The sequence below is a fragment of the Capra hircus genome, chromosome 9, assembly GCF_001704415.2.
Source record: "Capra hircus breed San Clemente chromosome 9, ASM170441v1, whole genome shotgun sequence".
In the NCBI taxonomy this organism is placed as follows: Eukaryota; Metazoa; Chordata; class Mammalia; order Artiodactyla; family Bovidae; genus Capra; species Capra hircus.
In genome coordinates, this window is record NC_030816.1 from 68,484,000 (window position 1) to 68,505,847 (window position 21,848).

General features: G+C 42.2%; 1 pseudogene; it reads left to right on the plus strand.

The window, feature by feature from the left end:
• LOC108636770 overlaps positions 1-13,111 on the plus strand; it is a 33,910-nt pseudogene extending 20,799 nt beyond the window's left edge.

Below are 21,848 nucleotides of genomic sequence, written 5' to 3' on the forward strand. Positions count from 1 at the left end.
AGAGTACATGGGCCCCGAGAGGGCCAGGCTGCCCCAACCTAGGTTTCAAAGGGTGGGCCCACTGCCTAGCAGAGCTGTGTGGGTGAGGCTGGCCCAGAATGGCAGGCACACAGTTCCAACCTAGCATAGCTGCAGATTCAGAACTATTGCTCCAGTGGTTTCAGATGATACAACACTCACTCTTAAATGATTATTCTCAAACCTTAAGGCCCAATGGTGGAGAAGGAAACAGCAACCCACTCCAGTATTCTTGCCTGGAAAAGCCCATGGACAGGGGAACCTGTCACACTATAGTCCATGAGGTCGCAAAAGAGTCGGACATGACTCAGTAACTATAAATGCAACAACACAAGGTCCAGTGGAGTAAGCCTTAGTAGGTTATGCGCTTACCTGAGACCCACTTTCCCTTCCTTCTTTCTGATGTCTCCCTTTGGGGATGGGAAAGTACATCTCACTTCTGTCTCACCATGGTAGTTTAGGGGCACACAACTTGTTGATTCCACAGGTTCATGGCTGGAGAGGCATTTTTGCCTCAGGTTGAATCATATTTCAGGTCTCATCCATAGTAGATTTAGATGATATTTACATAAGACTCTGGATTTTAGAGCTAATGCTGAAATAGAGCTCTTGGGATGGAATCTATTTTGCATCTGAGAAGGATACTGATATGGGGGTGGGCAAAGGCAGAATCCCACAGATGGGGGAATCTGGCAGGCTGCAGTCCATAGGGTCACAGAGAGTCAGACACGACTGGAGCAACTTAGCACACAGCATGCACACAGGGGCAGAATGCTATGGACTGAATATTGGTGTCTTCCTGAAATTCATATATTGAAGGTCTAACCTCCAAATAAGGGCTTCCCTGGTGCCTCAGATGGTAAGGAATCTACCTGCAATATGGGAGACCCAGGTTTGATCCCCAGGTTGGGAAGATCTCCTGGAGAAGGGAATGGCTACCTACTCCAGTACTCTTGCCTGGAAAATTCATGGACAGGAGAGCCTGTTGGTCTACAGTGCATGGGGTCGCAAAGAATCGGACACAACTGAGTGATTAACTCTTTAACCTTCAAATGTGATGATATTTGGAGGTTTGCAGAGAGAATTATTTATATGGGGTCATGAGGGTAGAGCATTTATGATAGGGTTATCAAAAAAATTTAAGAGGATAATGAAACCCCTGGTGGCTCACTGGTAAAGAATCCTCCTGCTAATGCAGGAGACATAGGTTCAATCTCTGGGTCAGGAAGACCCCCTTGAAAACGGAAATGGCAACCCGCTCCAGTACTCTTGCCTGGGAGATTCCATGGACAGAAGAGCCTGGTGGGCTGCAGTCCACTGGGTCGCAAGAATCAGACACGTCTTAGCAACTAAACTGCAACAACAGCAAGGAGACCATGGCTCCTTTTCTGCATATAGATATTAACCAGAGACTATGTTAGGACATGACCAAGAAGAGAGTCCGCATCAAAAACACAACCGTGCTGGCACTTGGACTGATCTTGGATTTCTAGCCTCCAGAACAGGAAAAATAATTTGCTGTTTAAGCCACCAGTCCATAGTAATCTGTTATAACAGCCCACAGTAACACATTAGGTAAAAGGAACACCATAAGAAGTGCAGAGATACGTAAGTGACATGATATCTACAGGGAACTATTCACGTTTGTTATCGCCAAAGCCCAAAATACATGAAGACTGACGAGAGATAACGCTAAAGAGCAACCCAGGATCAGCCCAGACTTGAGACCTATAGAACTGTGAGGTAATAAATGTTTTAAACCACTAAATTTACGTGAATTTGGTACAGCAGCAATAGAAACTAGTATCAACTTTGGAGCCTGGAAGTGGTATGCTGCTAGATAAAATACCTAAAAATTTGGGATAGCCTTGGAATCAGGCAGTTGGTGCAGGCTCAAAGAATTTTGAAAAAAAAAAAAAGATAGAAGAAACCTAGATAGTCTTAGACGGTTGGTAAGAATACAGTCACTAAAGGGGCCACTGGTGAGGACTCAGAAGGAAATGAGGAACACGTTACTAGAAATACAGAAAGTAACACCTGAAATTCATCCATGAGTACAACACAACCTATCAAATCCCAGCTAATTTCAATGCAGAAATTGAGAAGCAGTTCCTAAAATTCATGTGGAAATTCAAGGGAACTGGAATTATCATAACAATCTTGCAAAACAAGATCAAAGTTTGAGGGCTCACCCTTCCGTATTTCAAAACTTACTATAAAAGGTACAGCAGTCAAGACAAGGTGGTACTCACAAAAGACTAGACAAAGACCAACAGAATAGAACTAAAGGTCCAAACATAAACCCATATATCTATGGCCAGTTGGCTTTTTTTTTTTTAAAGAGTGCCAAGTCAATTAACTGGAGGGAAAAAAAAAAGGTTGTTTTTTTTTTTCAACAAATGGACAAATAAAATATGACATACCCATATAAAAAATATTACCTGGGAATTAAAATATGAGGTACTAATGCATGCTACAGCAGGGATGACCTTTGAAAACATTAAGCTATGTAAAAAAACTCAGCCACAAAAATTACATCATGTTTGATTCCATTTATTTGAAATTCTTAGAATAAGCAAGTATAGACAGACAGAAAACAGATTAGTAATTGCTTGGCGTTGGAGGGGTAGAAGGATTGAAGGTGATGACTAAGAGGTATGAGGTTTCATTTTTAGGAAATGAAAATGATTTAGAATTGATTAAGGTGATAGATCTACAACCCTATGAATATACTGAAAGTCAAAAATGTACACTATAAATAAGTAAACTGTATGGCATACAAATTATATCTAAGTTAAAAAAAAAAACAGGAAAAGAAAACCACATCAAGACTACACACACTGTAATCAAATTGCTGGAAATCAGAAACAAAAAATTTTCAAAAGCAGCTAGAGGAAGGAGAAAAGACATAAAGAAAGTGAAAAGACAAAACACAAATTTGGAAACTGGCTTATTGTCTCAGAATTATAAAGGACTACTATAAATAAATGAAACAGACAATCCAAAATAAAACCGGGCAAAATATTAAATGGGCATTTCACTGAAAAATAAACCAATACGATCAAGAAATAAATAAAAAGATGGCTGACCTCATCAGTTATCTGATAATGTAATTTAAAATGTCAGATACTGGGAATTCTCTGGCAGTCAAGTGGTTAGGACTTGGCGCTTTCACTGCAGTGGCCTGGATTCAATCCCTGGTTGGGAAATTGAGATCTTATAAGTGGCATGACACAGCCAAATAAAATAAAATATCAGATACCATTTCACATTCCCAAATATAAAAGTCTGAATTTACTTTTTGAGAATCCTAGAAAAACTTGTGTATATGCATGCTAGGATACACATACAAGAATGTTTAGAGCAAACTCGTTTAGAATAGCAAAAGGCCCAAAATCCATCAACAGGAAAATGTATAAATTATAGCATATAATGACATTCTTTATGCCAATAAAAATGGATGAAATTATAGTTTGGTGCAAAAAAGCAAGCCTCCCTATAATTTATATTGTATAATTCCACTTATAAAGTTCAATATACAAAACTAAATATGTACAAATATTAAGTAAATCTATGAAGAAAGTAAAAGAACAATCAACATAAAAAGCTGTATAGTGACAACACTCAGAGAGAAATGAGGAGAGAAGGACACAGTAGATTTCCCAGATGGCTCTGCAGGTAAAGAATCTGCTTATAATGCAGGAGACTTGGGTTTGATCCCCAGATAGGGAAGATCCCCTGAAGGAGGGCATGGCAACCCACTACAGCATTTATTATTGCTGGGAAAGTCCCGTGAACAGAGAAGCCTGGCAGGCTACAGTCCATGGCGTCGCAAAGAACTGGACAGAACTGAAGCAGCTGAGCATACATAGGACTCAAGAAGTACTTACTACATCAGGTTTCAGAAAAATCAAAATAGAAAATAGTTTATAATTTTGTATCTAGTCAATATCTCATTAAAAAAACAATTTCTATAAAGAAAATAAAAGCAAATAGAAGAGGAAGAAGTGCAGAGAGCTAACCTTGAATAATATTTAAAATATTTGAGAAGGAAGAGGAAAGAGAATACAGTAGTTAAAAAGGGACCAGGGTCAAGAGAATGTTTGGCTTCATTCTTTTCCAGAAGAGGAAATGGTTCAGCAAACATATGGGTTAAGGAATGAAAAGCATAGAGATTTAGAGATTAGTAGGTTAATGGTGGTAGTAGTAACAGCAGGAATGGCAGAAACTAACATTCACTGAGAGCTTGTACCAGAGTCAAAGCCCCTTAACTGCCTTAACTTATGGTTGTGCTCACAATAAGATAAGCGCTTATTTCTAGTCCCATTTTTCAAATGGAAGCACATAGAAGATAAGCAATATGTCCATGACCACACATTTAGAAAGTACAAAACCATATTTCAAACTGGTAGACTTTGCCTCCAGAGCCAGGATTTTTATGAAGGAGAAGGTGTAACTGAGGGAGCAAAGTCCTGGAGGAAAGAAGACAGGCCTTGACTGATACTGGAGTGGGTAGCCTTTCCCTTCTCCAGGGGATCTTCCCAACCCAGGGATCAAACCCAGGTCTCCCACATTGCAGGCAGATTCTTTACCAGCTGAGCCACCAAGGAAGTCTAAGAATACTGGAATGGGTAGCCCATCCCTTCTCCACTGGCTCTTCCCACCTCAGGAATTGAACTGGGGTCTCTTGCACTGCAGGCAGATTCTTTACCAACTGAGCTATCAGGAAAGCCCCTGAGGCTGGAGAAGAGATAAATAAATAGCAGGGGTGGGGAGAAGTAGGAAAGGGGAAAAAACACTTCACAATCTATAGTTTTTTGTTTGTTTGTTTGTTTTTTTTAATGAAGTAGGCAGTCAGGTTGTTTGCTGGGAGTGAGTGCAGTACAGTTGGGGTAAACTAAAAATACCTACTACTGGAAGAATGAATGACACTGAGACCAATCAAGGAAGAAGACATTCACAGCCCTATGATACACTATTCTAGGACATTCCATTGTAGGAAATGATAGATACAACCTCCTGCACTAATTATTAGTTAGTTCTACTTTTGCTTTCTCTTGACCTTGACTAGTTGAACTCAGGTATATTCAAAGTGCCCATAATGCAATCCCACTAGAAGGTATCTAATACCAACAAAAAGGGCTTGCTCAGCTTTCCTGCCCAGAACACTTCTCAAGGAAATATTCTTTTATATGTTGCTCTCCTGTCCTCTTCCTGAGGAGAGAAAAACATCTCTACACTTTTTTAAGCATAGCCTTTCTTCTGTGCTTCTGTCTCCATAATTAGATTATAAGCTTACTCTAGGGAATAAGTTCATGCCTTGCAAAGAATAAGCAAATACTATTTCAATACACCTCTGTCTTGGTCATCTCAATAATGGAAATTCTACACATATCTCTAAAATAAATGACAATAGAGAAAGATAGAGTTTTTTTTCCTTATGTGCCTCCAAAGATGTATTTATACACATAATTCAAACTCTCAAAATTTGCAACTTTTTTTAGCAACAAGCTTTTATCTTTCCAAAGATAAAGTCCAATCCCTACCCAAATTATTGCAAATTTCAAGTTAGTAATTTTTCCTATAATCTATATAAGTATATAAAAAAATAAATTGTAGTCTTCAAGTGATTTCAAGTGGGTGAGGCTATTTTTTGTCCGAGGCCTACCACAAACACTTTCTTGAAGAACAAGTAACTGTGATCTGATGGGTGTGTGTGTGTGTGTTCATATATGTAGGTGTGTGTGCACACACTCAGATGTGTCCAACTCTTTGCAACCCCATGAACTGTAGCCTGCCAGGATCCTCGGTGTATGGAATTTCCCAGGAAAGAATACTGGAGTCGGTTGCCATTTCTTTCTCCAGGGGATCTTCCTGATCCCAGGATCGAACCCACATCTCTTGCGTCTCCTGCATTGTCAGGCTGATTCTTTACCACTGCTGCTGCTGCTGCTGCTGCTGAGTCGCTTTAGTTGTGTCCGACTCTGTGCGACTGCATAGACGGCAGCCCACTACTGCCTATGAAAAACTTCAATTTAGGGAACTGTGTTACTCTTTTCTTCTTAACAAATAATATCTTCAGATAAAATCCACTAACATTTAGAAACTAAATGAAAAAAAATATTAAATCAGTTCTCAAATTACTATGTAATATTTAACAACTCTATTAAAGTCTAATCAGCCATAGACTTTATCATAATCAGATAATGTATAGGACATTGCCTCAAGTATTTATTTCCTCAAATTTCTCTATGTGCCATGCAATTAAATTACAAAGCAAATATGTTTCAAAAAATAATGAAACCACTCAATACTGGGAACTGCAATAAAAGTATAGGACACGGGGTAACCAGTAACTGCAACGTGTGTGTTTAAAGGAAAAAAAAAATCTGTTCAGGCATATCAGTTCAGTTCAAGTCGCTCAGTCGTGTCCGACTCTTGGCGACCCCATGAACTGCAGCACACCAGGACTCCCTGTCCATCACCAACTCCCGGAGTTCACTCAGACTCACGTCCATCGAGTCAGTGATGCCATCCAGCCATCTTATCCTCGGTCGTCCCCTTCTTCTCCTGCCCCAAATCTTTCCCAGCATCGGAGTCTTTTCCAATGAGTCAACTCTCTGCATGAGGTGGCCAAAGTACTGGAGTTCCAGCTTCAGCATCATTCCCTCCAAAGAAATCCCAGGACTGATCTCCTTCAGAATGGACTGGTTGGATCTCCTTGCAGTCCAAGGGACTCTCAAGAGTCTTCTCCAACACCACAGTTCAGGCATATACTCAGGTGCCAAATAATTTCCACTAGTACTTTCACCACACAAATTCTACTGTATTGCTATGAATGCTTTAAGTAAACAACACCCACATTCAAATGATAGCTAAGGTTACCCATACATCTTTTTTCATAAATTTCTTTTTTGTCACAAACACTATCTCACCTGATGCCCTTTAAACCATTGTTTCAAATGTTTTTGACCACAACCAACAACAAGGAAAAAATTTCATGTTGCAACCTAATAGAAACATATAATCATGGAATAAATGTTTTACATATTTAGCTTACTAGTTGTGATGTACTCTAAGATTTTTTAAAAAAAAGCTTTCTAAATGTTGGTTTCATTCTACCAAATTAAAACACTCAGATTTGGAAAAATACTGCTTCAGTTTCTTTATTTCACTCATGTTATTTTTAACAGCATGATCCTAGGTTCTGTTCAGAAACTGAATACGGTTTGCCCAAGGACTTAGGACACTCTCATGGACAGAGTATCTCTCAGAATCCACACCATTCCACATAGGATCGAAAACAACGGACCACAAACAAGGGGAGAACAAAGAAAAGGCAGACAGAACTGCCCTGCTGATCGACAGTCAGGGTCCCCCAAATTACATGAGATAGTGTGGTGCAAAGGTTAGAACAGAAAACTTAGAATCAAGTCCCAAATCTACCACATCAGGCAAGACACTTTGGAGAGACTTAATTTTCTCATCCGTATTAAATAACGTGGGGTAGGGGCCCAGTCTCATGCCCATAACTCTACTCCTAGAGTCTAGAACAGTGCTTGGCAGGTGGTAGGTGCACCGTAGATATTATTAAATGAATGAATGCGTGAATAAATACCTTGTTCATCTGGTTGTAAGCAGGATGTCATCCAAATACGTGATTTTGTTTTTAAATTCAGTCTGAAATAATTGGAGAAACAGTATGCTGGCAGCTTCTCATTACTCTGTTTAATTAAGCACGTCCCTCTTTTTCCAAGAAAAAAAGGTGGGGTCAGCGGAGGGTTGGAATGACACGTTCTGTATTTTTTTCTTCTCCACCTGCTACTCCTTATGAATATAAATGGTGTGTGTACCCATATAAATATAAATGGTACATATAAATGTACATATAAATGGTATATGTACAACGCTGGTACCCTTTTAAACTACAAATGTGAAAACTGAGCTACCCACTGTCATGCATGTAAGTCATTTAACTCCCTCAGTGTCAAAAATTGAAAGGATTAAAGAGGGTCACAGAAAGAAATTCTAAGTCATAGTAGTCAATTTTTCAGCTTAACATCAATCCTGGTAAATATTTCTATAAAGGAGGATGAAATTATTTTAATTGATGCTCAATCAGATTGAATTATCCCTATTATCTATAACCTCACATTGCCCAAATAAACAAATTAGTCCATTATTAGTCATTAATTCCTCAGTTCTTTCAAGTATAGTACCATGCCAGCTTCTATGAGGAATACAAAAGATTCCAGTCCTTGCAATCTTAACATGACTTATCATGAAACTACCCACTAACTATATGAAAGTGAAAAGTGAAAGTGAAGTCACTCAGTCGTGTTCGACTCTTTGTGACCCCATGGACTGTAGCCTACCAGGCTCCTCCCTCCATGGGATTCTCCAGGCAAGAGTACTGGAGTGGGTTGCCACTAACTATATAAAAAAATAAAATATTATCTGATTAAGTATAATCTTTCCTGGTGGCTCAGATGGTAAGGAATATGCCTGCAGTGCGGGAGATCCAGGTTTGATCCCTGGGTTGGAAAGATACCCTGGTGAAGGGAATGGCAATCCACTCCAGTGTTCTTGCCTGGAGAACTCCATACACAGAGGAGCCCAGCAGGTTACAGTCCATGGGGTCACAAAGAGTCAGACACAACTGACCGACTAACATACACACATATTATTGGAGTAGGAAATGGCAACCCACTGTAGTGTTCTTGTCTGGAAAATTCCATGGACAGGGGAGCCTGATAGGCTACAGTCCATGGGGTCACAAAGAATAGGATACAAATGAGCACACACACCATAAAGTAGAGTTTAAGAGATCTGGACAAAAAATATTTACCTTCATAACTTACCATCTAAAAGTCCAGATTTCAGGGACAGCAAATAAATGGAAAGTGATTAGCCATTTTCTTTATCCTCTAGGACCTATGTCAGGCTAATTACTGGAACTAAGGTATGACCTCTCAACACATCTCTCTAGCCACAATCAAGGATGAAACTTATTTTTCATCTCTAGGCTCAGGCCTTGAAAGGGCTAGAGAAAAGTATTTGCTTACATTGTCTATCACATGAACCCTGTCCAACTACACACCAAAAGAACACCATCAACTTCTAAATCCATCATTTCTCTACATGATCTAACAAAATGATATTAGTTTTACTTTAAGTCTTAAATTACTTATGTCAAATGGTGATTATATCTATAAATCCAATAAAGATACTTTATAATCATAAAGGCTCATTCCATAATAATATGCATGAAATTATGAAAATTAATGTGTTCATTAAACAATACAAAAGTACCTAAAGTAGAAATTACAAATTTACTGACCCTTCTTATAGTTCAGTCCCTAGAGGTAGCCATGATTAAGTTTGGTGTATGTTCTTCAAGCTTCTTTATTCATGAGATACACTAGAGCTACTTTGTTTACAAAATATTTCTGGCAAACTTAACTTGTAAATGAAATATAGTATTTAAATAATAGATGACTGATAATGTAAACTTTAAAGACATTTAATTTTGTTTTAGTGCCAGTTTATATCTAACAGAGATTAGAATCCAAATGAAACATGGGAAAAATGCATTAAACCCAGTGCTTTTTCAACATGAAAGATGTCCCAAATACATGTTTCATCTTTCATAATGAAAGATTCCACCCAAATCTTGTCAAACCTCAAAAAAGATGGAACTTTCAATTGAAAAACATCCTGAACAGATGGTGGTACCACATAGATTGAAAAAGAAATATCTAATTTGTGTTTACATGAAAACACGAAATTTGAGAAACGTGCACTGAGAGGCACATCAATAGATATTCATGAAAACACACTTGCCCTAAAGCACAGGTTGTTCAGCAGAGAAGGAAGCTTGGTAAGAGCTTAGTTTAACACTTTCATTTTACATATAAGGAAGCAGACTCAAAGGTCACAAAGCCAAGAACACAAACAGACCAGAACCGCAACCCACCGTCTCTTGCTGTAGAAAACCTGTGCTGCCTCGGCATTCACTAACGTGAGGAATTGTCTTATGTAGATGAGGGTGGGTTTTTGTTGTTGTTGTTGTTTTTTAATGGTTTAAACACATTGCCTTTGTTTCCAAGTCTGGCTTCTTAGCATCCTGGGTGCCTCTATCTTAGGACCCCCAGCTGCCCCCAAGCCTACAATTCTTTCTTTTCCACTCCAAGCTGGATTCCACAATCTCTTCCATTAGCGCCCCGCCTATCCCTGCTGGTGTGTCTCCACTCTGTCCAGAGCCCTGCCCTTCACATTCACCCCTAGCAAAGTCTCGAGGAGACACAAAAATCAGAAATGTGGATGTACACACCTCCAGATTGGGGGCCACAATTGTCAGATAAATTGTAAGTGGCTCTAGGAAAACTAAACGTACAGTTCTATTATTAAGGATAATCAGGCCTAGGAGAGAGAATCTGATCCTCACAATTACCCAGCCAATGTCTTGACTCAAAATATTCACATTCCAAATATGGGGCAGCCCTATAATTTCAAAGGCTAAAATTTAACCTTTAAAAGTTCACATAATACTGGCACTCTTACGTTAGAAAACAGATAACTCTTTTTCATAACAATATATCAAAAGCGCAGCAAAGAAAACACATAAAAATTCAACAGAATTTGAAGTCAAAGAAGCAACATGGTAAAAGACTATTTGTTTTCCTTTTCCCTCATCTCTTCTCCTGATCCACACCCACCTTTGAGCTCTCTTGAACAATCTAGAATTCAGAGAACCAGTCTGAGAACCACCACCATCTTTTAACACATTCACCTTCATTAAGCAATGTCAACACCTATATACGACAGGGTAAATGACGTGTGTAAAAACACTGTAAATTGATAAGAATGGAAAATGTTCTATTTACCTGGTAGCTGAAAACTTCATGCTCTTTTCCCCAAACATTAATGAACTATTTATAAATATTACATTAGTACAAAGGTAATTAAGGTTTTGCATTGCTGAACTTTGCTGTTTGATATTGGAATACATTCTTAAATAAAAGTGATTGCTATTCATCATTTTAATGCACATTTCTCACTTTATGTTCTTTTGCTAATGACTTATTACTTATTATTTATTTTATATTTATTTTAGACTAGGGAAATGTTCTACAAAAAGCAAACTCAAGCTGATTTTCTTATTCAAGTTCAAAATGGGTCATAAAGCAGTAGAGACAACTCACAACATCAACACTTTTGGCCCAGGAACAGCTAACGAATGTACAGTACAGTGGTGGTTCAAGAAGTTTTGCAAAGGAGACGAGAGCCTTGAAGACGAGGAGCATAGTGGCTAGCCATCAGAAACCGACAACGACCAATAACTACACGAGAAGTTGCCAAAGAACACAACATCGACCATTCTGCGGTCGTTCAGCATTTGAAACAAATTTGAAAGGTGAAAAAGTTTGATAAGTGGGTGCCTCATGCTGCTGCTGCTGCTAAGTCGCTTCAGTCATGTCCGACTCTGTGTGACCCCATAGACAGCAGCCCACCAGGCTCCCCCGTCCCTGGGATTCTCCAGGCAAGAACACTGGAGTGGGTTGCCATTTCCTTCTCCAATGCATGAAAGTGAAAACTGAAAGTGAAGTCGCTTAGTCGTGTCCGACTCTTAGTGACCTCATGGACTGCAGCCTACCAGGCTCCTCCAAGTGACCTCATGGACTGCAGCCTACCAGGCTCCTCCATCCATGGGGTTTTCCAGGCAAGAGTACTGGAGTGGGGTGCCATTGCCTTCTCCGGGGTGCCTCATGAGCTGACCACAAATCAAAAAAATCATTTTAAAGTGTCATCTTCTCTTATTTTACACAACAACAAGGAACCATTTCTCCATCGGATTGTGACATGTGACGACAAGTGGATATTATATGACAACCAGCATTAACCAGCTCAGTAGTTGGACCAAGAAGAAGCTCCAAAGCACTTTCCAAAGCCAAACTTGCACCAAAAAAAGGTCATGGTCACTGTCTGGTGGTCTGCTGCCCGAATGATCTACTACAGCTTTCTGAATCCTGGCAAAACCATAATATGAGAAGCATGCTCAACAAATTGATGAGATGCACCGAAAACTGCAACACTTGCAGCCATCTCTGATCAACAGAAAGAGCCCAATTCTTCTCCATGGCAATGCCTGACCACAAGACACACAACCAACACTTCAAAAGTTGAATATATTGGGCTATGAAGTTTTGCCTCATCTGCCATATTCACCCAACCTCTCGCCAACCATCTTGACAACTTTTTGCAGGGAAAAATGCTTCCACAACCAGCAGGAGGCAGAAAATGCTTTCCAAGAGTTGGTTGAATCCTGAAGCATGGATTTTTATGCTACAGGAATAAAGAAACTTATTTCTCATTGGCAAAAATGTGTTGATTGTAATGGTTCCTATTTTTTGATTCATAAAGATGTATCTGAGCCTATTTATAATAATTTAAAATTCACAGTCTCAAACTGCAATTACTTTTTCACCAACCTAATACCTTGTTCTCTATGGGATAATATGCATATTAAAAAACAATTTTTCCCCCTTATCACAGATGCAGCCCACCTGTATCCCTGGCCAAGGTCTATCTCATCCATGGCAGGAGGAGGGCAACACCCCAACACCAGATCCTCAGGTATGCTACCCAGAGAACTGTACCCTTTCCTGACCCAGGTGCCACCTCTTAACAAACCCCCAAAATTCCAAACCTTCAAGCTGCTGAAGATACTATTTGCCCTTTGGTCCTCCTCCCAAAAAAACCCCACAAAAATTAGCTTCGTCAGCTCATGCTTTTAGCCCCTCTCCCCAAAACCCCAGGCTAGATAATAGTGTCCCTGGGATAAAGGGTTTTTTGGTGGGGGGAGCAGGTGTTTGCCAAATACCGTCACATCCCTTTCCCTCCCCACATTTCCCCTCCATTCCTCTCACCTCTACATGTTTCTTTTCTCTTCATTCAGCTCAAAGTCCGCAGATTCATGGACTCACACAAACTGATGCCTGAAGGAACCTATTATTATTGCAGTTGTACCTTCAGCCAGATGCTGATCCAAGCTGAGGCCAAGCCAATACTTGATTATCTCAGAGAAGAGTGACTCCATATTCACACACCTCTATTGGAGCTAAAACTGGTGTAGCTGCCAAAATAGTATCAAAAGTACTAGACTTTCTCCGAAGAGAAATGATCTCCAGTTTTGGAGAGATGATCATAACTAGATAAATCAAAATCATAAACATCTGACAAGTGGTTAATACATACAAGCAAAGGCTGGTGGTGATATCTGAGAGTCTAGGAAACTTGAAGAGCATTTCATCAAGTGAGGCGTCTCTACCATGTGCAAGGGGGAAGTGGGCTGACGAGCCTGCCAGCAAGGAAGTCCCCGTTCATGGACAAGTGAAGGGCATATCACAGGCTTCAATGGCTCTGTGACACTGGCACTGAATCAGTCAACTCTTTTGTTCTCTTTTCTCAACAAGCAGCCCTCTAGCCTTTAATTGGTATCCCCTGCCGTGATGAAAATGCCTAAATCTGGCAGGAAAAAAGTAATCGGACTTGCTAGGCATTTTCATCTTTCAGATGTAACTTAATAATCTGAAAATGGGATGTGTTAAGATTCTCATGATTAACTTAGTGCAACTCAAGCCCACAGGTCCTGCTAAGGTGTGTCCAAGACAAGACTCAAGGGCCTTTGTGTCTAAAGATAAAGGTCCCAATCAAAGTTCTTTTCTGATACTTTCCCTCCCCATCCCCTTTTCCAGAGACCCTGTGACTTCCTGATTTTTAAACCCATTCCTGATAATAGAGGAGAATTGTGTATATGAATATTTTGACTAAACTATTCACATCCCTGGGCTTCCCAGGTGGCATTACTGGTAAAGAATCAACCTGCCAAATCAGGACACAAAAGAGAGTGGGTTCAGTCCCTGGGTCAGGAAGATTCCCTGGAGGAGGGCATGGCAACCCACTCCAGTATACTTGCCTGGAGAATCCCATGGACAGAGGAGCCTGGTGGGCTACAGTCCATGAGGTCACGAGTCATACATGACTGAAGCGACTTAGCATGCATGCATTCATATCTGTCTTGCTCCATCTCACTGTTCACAATGTGTTCTCTGGTGGTTGACCCAGCAGATATAGTCATAATGCAGCCCAACTCAAAGCTACTGAACTCTACTCAACTGGACTACTAGCCTATTAGAGCTTTTCAGGTGGTGCTTATACAGAGCATTGCACATACGCAGTGCTATAAATGATCTCAGCTGTTACATAACCATGTATTTACAAAACGTGGGGCAAGAGCAAGGGGCTGTGGGCGATACAGCCCGACTATCGCCATCTTGGCCAATTGCTCTTTGCCTCCAGTATCCCTAACCTTAATTCTGAGAAAGCTCAGTCGTGTCCGACTCTTTGTGACCCCATGGACTATAGCCTACCAGTCTCCTCAGTCCATGGAACTTTCTAGGCAAGAGTACCGGAGTGGGTTGCCATTTCCTTCTCCAGGGGATCTTCCTGACCCAGGGATAGAACCCAGGTCTCCCGCATTGCGGGCAGACGCTTTACTGTCTGAGCCACCAGGGAAGCCCTAACTTTTCCAGGCATTTTTGATACATTTACCAAATGTATTCAACAAATGGGTCTGCCCTAGTGGCTCAGACAGTACAGAATCTACTCGCAAAGCACAAGACTCAGGTTCAATCCCTGGGTCAGGAGGATCCCTTGGAGAAGGAAATGGCAACCCACTTCAATATTCTTGCCTGGAGAATTCCATGGAATGAAGAGCCTGGCAGGCTACAGTCCATGGGGTCGCAAAGAGTCAGATAGGACTGAGTGACTACACTTTTCAACAAATAGTTCCTGTCTATCATAGCCACTCAAGAAATCATCTCTCATGCTTTGTGAATTTCCAGAGGCCTGGCAGAAGAAGCTTTGCTTTGCCACTAATGTTCTTCTGTCCTGAAGGCTGCCCAGCAAGTAAGCGCCTTTTGGGATACCTGGGGTGGTTCTGCGGGGTCAGCCTCTGGGGGGGTCAGGTATTTGTACCTTTACTCTTTCATCTCTGTATCCTCAATCCCACCCACTGTTCCTGCATTTCCCAGGTGAAGGGGATTTGAAAGGCCATTCACACCCTACAACAAGGACATGTCTCCTCTCCCTCCCCAGGAAGATTTCTCAAACCCTGAGAGCTTTCTGATCTCTTCAAGAGACTGACCACACCTACTCTGCATTTATATTAATTGCACCCCAGGCTAAATGTTGACTTTCTACCTTCTAGGATCACCTGTAAGCATCCAACAATATCCTGGGTACATATATTTTAAATTGCTCAATTGAGAAGGTTAACAATGCTGAATTGAAAGATATGAAGTTGGGGGCCATCTGTACCTGAAAGTGGAAAGGTCATCTATGAAGATTAAGTCCGCTTCTTTATAAGAAAAACTGAACCAACAATGAGGGGCTATTCTCAAAAACATTCTTCCTTTATACTTTTCTGGATCCTGGTATAATATATTCTTGGTCATACTTTTTCCACTGTGTGTGCGCTCAGTCATGTCCAACTCTTTGCAACCCCATGGACTGTAGCCCTCCAGATGCCTCTGTCCATGGAATTTTCCAGGCAAGAATACTAGAGTGGGTTGCCATTTCCTCCTCCAGAGGATCTTCCCTACCCAGAGATTGAACCTGCTGTCTCCTGTATCTTCTGTATTGGCAGGCAGATTCCTTACCACTGCAAATTACCAATTAAAATTCTAATTAAAATCTGACCCACAGGTATGAGCTTTCTGTACAGAGCTACCATCCCTTCTCCCCATGTCTTCAGGGACCAGACATGTATGTGAAAGGGGATATGATAGGAAATATTATTTCTGCACGAGAACCCCCAGTTGCAGATGAAAGCAGTTAAGTCACTGAACAATAAGCTGATTTTTTTTCTAGTAATATTACAACATATTACTGGAAGTTGGAGAGAGGGGTTCCCCCTTTGAAAGCTCTTCCATGTGCGACTTCCTTATGGCCTTTCCACTGTCTCCCCTTACCACCATGCAGGAGTGGGCTCCTGCTGACAAACGCTGAAGAAAAACGTAATCAACGATAGAAATCAACAATCACAGGAAAGTCACTGGGTGACAGTGTGCATGGACAGCTGAAATGATTCCAGTCTCTACCCCTTTAAACTCCAGGGAGCATCAATCTTAGCCATTATCGAAATCAGCACCAACGTGGAGCAGGAATGAAGGCACAGGACTAAATTGCAAATGACACAGCTTCTCACTTCAGCTCATCTACCCATTAGCTTATATGCTTTTAGCAAATCAGCCTCTCTCAATTTCAGCGTCTTCAACTGGAAAGGTGAATGAAGCTATCTGCCCAGTTTCTCAGTGCTTTCACTAGGCTCCCGTTAGGTGAGAGAAACAAGAGCAGAGGCCACTCCTGATCAAGGCTTTATCACAGCCAGGTGTCCAGATTAACAGCATCATAGCTGTTAATCCTCACAAGCTTCTTGGAGCTCATATTAACATCTTCATTCTACAAATGAGCAGACACAGCCAGTTAAGGCCCTTGCCCAAGGTCACTACCTAATACATTATTCAAACTCGAGGCTCTTTAGCCTGTACTTTACCACATTAGACTGCCTCCCTCTGTTTTTGAAATAACATTGAAAACTAAGGGTCTATAAACAAACTGTCTAAGACAGCAGATCCCCAAAGAAGCTGGCAGCCATGTGTGATTCACCCATTTCTTTTGGACTCTTTACCCAGTAAGTGCTTACTCCTGTCTCCTTCTTCCAATTTTGTCAAACTCCTTTCTCCTCCTCCTTCCAGCTTTTCCTTTTCCTTGTAGGTTTGCTTTTGTGCCCCTCTACTCTATAATTTTTAAGCTTTCCTAATTAACACAAGGAGAATCACTAGAAAAAAAAAGCATACCCTTTAAAAGTGCATGTAATTAAAAGACCTTATCTGAATACGTAAGTGGAACTAAATATTCAGTAAGAATGTAGGACACATTTACATTTTTTCTTTTCGTTTAACCACCTCTTTCTTGAATTAACTTTAGACATAGTTGAGACTTTTACAAAGGTAAAACAGAAAGCCTAGTAAATTTTTAAGAGTCATCATGAAACCAAAAGTCATTTCTGCTTTAGACTGTCAGCATATGATTACACGAGAATTTCATCAGATTGAAAAATAAGAACACAGATTTGACTCCACACAGAATCCTAAATTCTCAAGCTTTGGCAGAAGGGGCTGTTTACCAATTTCAGTGTTGCCTCTTAGCCAAGGCTGAGGGAGCTTCTCTTTCCTATGGGCCACAGGACACTTTGCTCATTCTATACCTGTATTATCATCATAACCAGGTTATATTGTGGCCTGTTTTTATCAGTTAGCTCCACTAGACAGACAGCTAGGATAAAAAAAAACAGCATTTTACTCATCTTTGTATTTTGAGCATGAAGGTCCTCAACACAAATTTGTTGAATAATGGAACAGAAACTCACATGCAGTAGAAAAACACGCAGCCTTGGCCAGTAGGGGTTATCACAAGATAGGACACATTGGTGATTACTGACTCTTGATTTGCCTAAATGAAAATAATCTAACATCTTTGGGTTTGGAGAAGAGGCAAGATACTTGGTGTGTTTTTCAAACCATCCTTCACAGATGGAGCAAGCTGGAGCTTGCTCGCTTTCATCCAGGTGGTACTGATTTTGAATTACAATTTACACTAACTCTGTTAGATTGTCTGATTACCTAAAAACAAAACCCCTCCTTTCCTCTCCAGGTATAGCCATTTGTGATTCTTCCACTCCCCTCTCAGTCTGCACATCACTTGTGGAGAAGGGCATGCATCTTTAGTTCCCACTGCACCAGAATTTTGTATTATTCTGACTTCTCCCTTTTCAACACACTCCCACACATCTTATACTAACTTATCTTTAGAATAAATTATTAGAGGCCACTATACAGACGAAGAAACACTGCGCCTAAAATTTCAACCCACCGCGCGGTAGAGTCCAGTTCTTCTACCTCCTGATTCCTAAGCAGGCACCCTCAGCAAAATCCCCCGGGGAAACTTTTACAAAAAATGCTCAGGTCAGGACTTCAGCTTCATCACTTGCGATTCAAGACCTCTGCAGTGGGCCCAACAGGGATAAAATTTGAAAAACTCTCCAGGTGCTTAGGAGAAGCACCTGCGGTTAGGCAGCCCCGCAGCAGACAAGGTAAATCTTGGGTCAGTATGTACTCCCTGAACACTTCGGCGTTAGTTCTTTCCATCGAAGTGGCCAAACAGACGCGCAATCCCAATGAAGCAGCTGCCACAGTTACCACTTGACTCGTTTTTCTCAGTAGTACAAGGGGCTCCTGTGGACCTCCTCACACTTGGTAAACGAAACGAGCACCGGGGGTCGTTTTCCTTTCGTACCCCGCCCTCCTCATCGCCCCCAAAACACACACACACACACAAGTCCGGCGCCAGTCGCTGATACCAACAATTCAGTTGCGCACCTGCAAACCCTATGGCCCCTGTCGCCACGGGCAGCGTGTCCGGCCCGCCACCCAACAAGGACCCCGCCCTCCATCATTCCGCTCCGTGCGTCGCCGAGGGTCCCGGGGGGTGCCACGGCCGCCGGTCCCTTTTCTCCCGAAGTCTGTGGGGACTTCCCTCGCCTTCACTCGGTCATTTTCCTGCCAACAGCTCGGTCTCTCGGGGGAAGGGCTACGCTTGAACTTGAGGTTCTCACGTTTGGGGTGGTTCAGAAATGATTCCCCTGCGGTAATGCAGACCTGCCGCACCCACCGCCCCCCAGCCCCCGGGCACCCTGAACTTGGATCCCGCCAAAAACGTCCCCCCGCGGGGGGACGGCGGGCCGGGCTGGAGGTGGCAGCGCCATCGGCTCCGCGGTCAACGTCGCCCGCCCGGCCCCGCGCACGAGCGAGGAGCCGCGGGCTAGAGGCGAAGAGGAAGACGGCCCGGAGCACCAGGGCACGTGGGAGCCGCCTCCTCGGGGAGGCCTGCACCCCGCGCCGGGCACCTGCCGCCCCGCGCGCCCACCTGAGCGCCGCTCCCCCGCCCCGCGCCTCACTTTCTTGTCTTCCCGACTGGCTGCCAAGTTTCTCTTCCCTGCAAAGTTCTCGAGCCGGACCCCGCGGCCTGGCGCCGGCAGCTTGAGGGGAAGCGGGCCGGGCCGGGCCTGGCGGCCGCAGGGCGAGCGGCGCGGCTCCGGCTCGGCGGCGCAGAAAAGAGGAAGGGGAAGAAGGGGAGGGGAGCCTCAGCGGGGTGATCCCCTCCGACCCCGGCCTGCCCCGCGTAGCCGCACCGGGGGACGCGGGCGCTGGTTTTCCGCCCGGGGCCTTGGCCACGCTGCTCCTCTCCCAGTGACACCATTAGTTACCACCTTCAGTGGCTAAGAGCTCGCGCTCTTGGGTCAGGCCACTCCGGTTCAACTCTTGCTCCACTGCTTAAAAGTGTGTTATCTTAGACAACTTACTTTACCCCTCTTTGTAAAACTGAATGCCCTTTGGCTCAGTGGTGAAGAACCCGTCTGCCAATGCAGGTTGGATCCCTAGGTTGAGAAGATTCCCCTGGAGTTGGAAATTACAGTCCAATCCACTTCAGGATTCCTGCCTGGGAAATCCCATGGATAGAGGAGCCTGCAGGGCTGCAGTCCATGGGGCGACAAAGAGTCACACCCGACTGAGGGCGCACGAACACTTATTAGGCAGTTTACTTTACCTGCCTTTGCAAAATTAGGAAAACGGTCCCCGTCCAGGGCGAATTCAGACTTTGTGGGGCCTGAAACTTAAAACAGAGAGAGGAGAGGAAGAGTGTTCTGTTGGATGCAAGACCTCGCGAGGGACTCTTGGAAGTGAGGGCCTACTGCTGAAGCCTCATTAACTCAGCGTGTCAAACGCTCAGTTTGTTGCAAGAATTAAATGAGGCGAACGGTGAGAAACGCCTGGAATGGGGCCTGGAACGCTCAACAGGTGTTGTTTGTCGGGACGATTTCTCTGTAATCGGTCAGGTGGATCTGAGAGGGGAGGAAATGACACTGATTGTCAATTATGTGACAGATGTTTTAAGTACACATGTGCTTAATTCATGCACAAACGTTAGGCCAATTTTACAGCTCAAAAGTTTCAAGTGGAGAAAAGCCATGTAACTTGCTCGTGGCCCATGGTCACACACAAGCCAATTCTGCCATCTTGCAACTTCCCGGGTTTTCCACAATTCCACCCCTCAGATAGTAATATGTAAATATATCACTGTAAGTTGTCGTTTTGGCAGGAAAAGAAGAAATTCCCTCTGTGAGAGAGCAAAGTGCCTCAGAAATACCTGTATTTCTGAATTTTCATTGCAAAATTTCCCCAGCTAAGCACAACAGCAAATGGATTGCCCTTGAAACTACACGGCCTGCCTGTGAAGTACCCTGTTGGAAAATCAATAAATGGCTTTACTTAAAGGTGTTCGGGTTATACATTTGCTTGCTCTGCTAGCATTATGTGTTTACTTTTTCTATCGATTATTAATACTACTGCCATTCAGATTAATGAATTTATAAACTATCTTCAAAGGGCTTATAAAGTAAGATAAACAACTGTATAATGAAAGGAAGTCTCCTTGTATAAGGCACTTATTAAAAAATTACATACTTTTGAATCTCATTGAATCACCACATCTCTTTGCTCTAATTGTAGTTACCCTCCATTAACAGATGAAATCTCAAAATTGTGTAAGTTTGTGTACTTTTACACAGATAATGGGGAGTTGAACCCAGTTTTGCTTGGATCCTAAACCTTGGCTCTTTTTCCTACACTTCAGGGAGAAGAGAAGACACTAACAAAAATACATGAAGTCACATGTCTTGCAAAGTGGGAAGAAAGAAGATATCAAATTCTAGTAGTAGTTTTCTTAAATTAAGTTTCTATAGCAGAAGAACCAAACATAATGCCTAGATCCCCAGCTTGTTTTTGTAGAATGAGAAAAGTGCCTAGTATAGTGCCACACATATAACTGTATATTTGTTGAATGAACGAATGAATTCAGCAAAGAATTAATGATGTGGTACTTGGTGGTGTCTATTAAGTCAGTAGGTGTGATTCTTGTAAAAATGACACTAGAGCAAAGAGGTTTTCCTTCTTCCTCTATTTTTTTCCTCACTGTCTTCATTCTTCAGTCACCATTGGCCAGTAAAATGTGCAAATCAAATGTTAAGAGGAAGCAAAAGCAAAAAGGAAAGAACAAAGGAAAAAGGACCATAAGCAAGAGGTGTGGAGAAAAAAAATGGCAACCCACTCCAGTATTCTTGCCTGGGGAATCCCATGGACAGAGGAGCCTGGCAGACTACACTCCATGGGGTCACAAAGAATGGGACACGATTTAGCGACTAAACAATAACAAGCAAGAGGTGGGTGCGGTAAGGGGGAAGAATGAAAAGAGACATCCTTTTCCTTGCCTGTTTCTCAGGAAAAGATTTTATACCTAAGAAATACGAAAAAAAAAAATTCAATGTTCAAAAATTTAATGTTCAAAGACATTAAATCCTCTAAATTGTGAGATTGAACCCATAGCTTTGTTTTTATTGCATTCATGTAACAAAAGGCAATATTTTGTTGGGGCAGAAAATAAAACCTGCCTCTAAGCAACTTGTTGGTGCCACCCCCACCAACTGGTTAGTCCTGCAGTGACTTTGGAGGGGGTAGGGGACGGAGGCAAGCTTTTAGATAAGAAAGTCAAGTTCACTACCTCTCCCTCAGGCAGGGAAGCAATCATGCAGGAAGTGAACTTTCAAAGACTTTCAGAAACGAATTCAATAAAGGAAGTGAGAGAGGGGG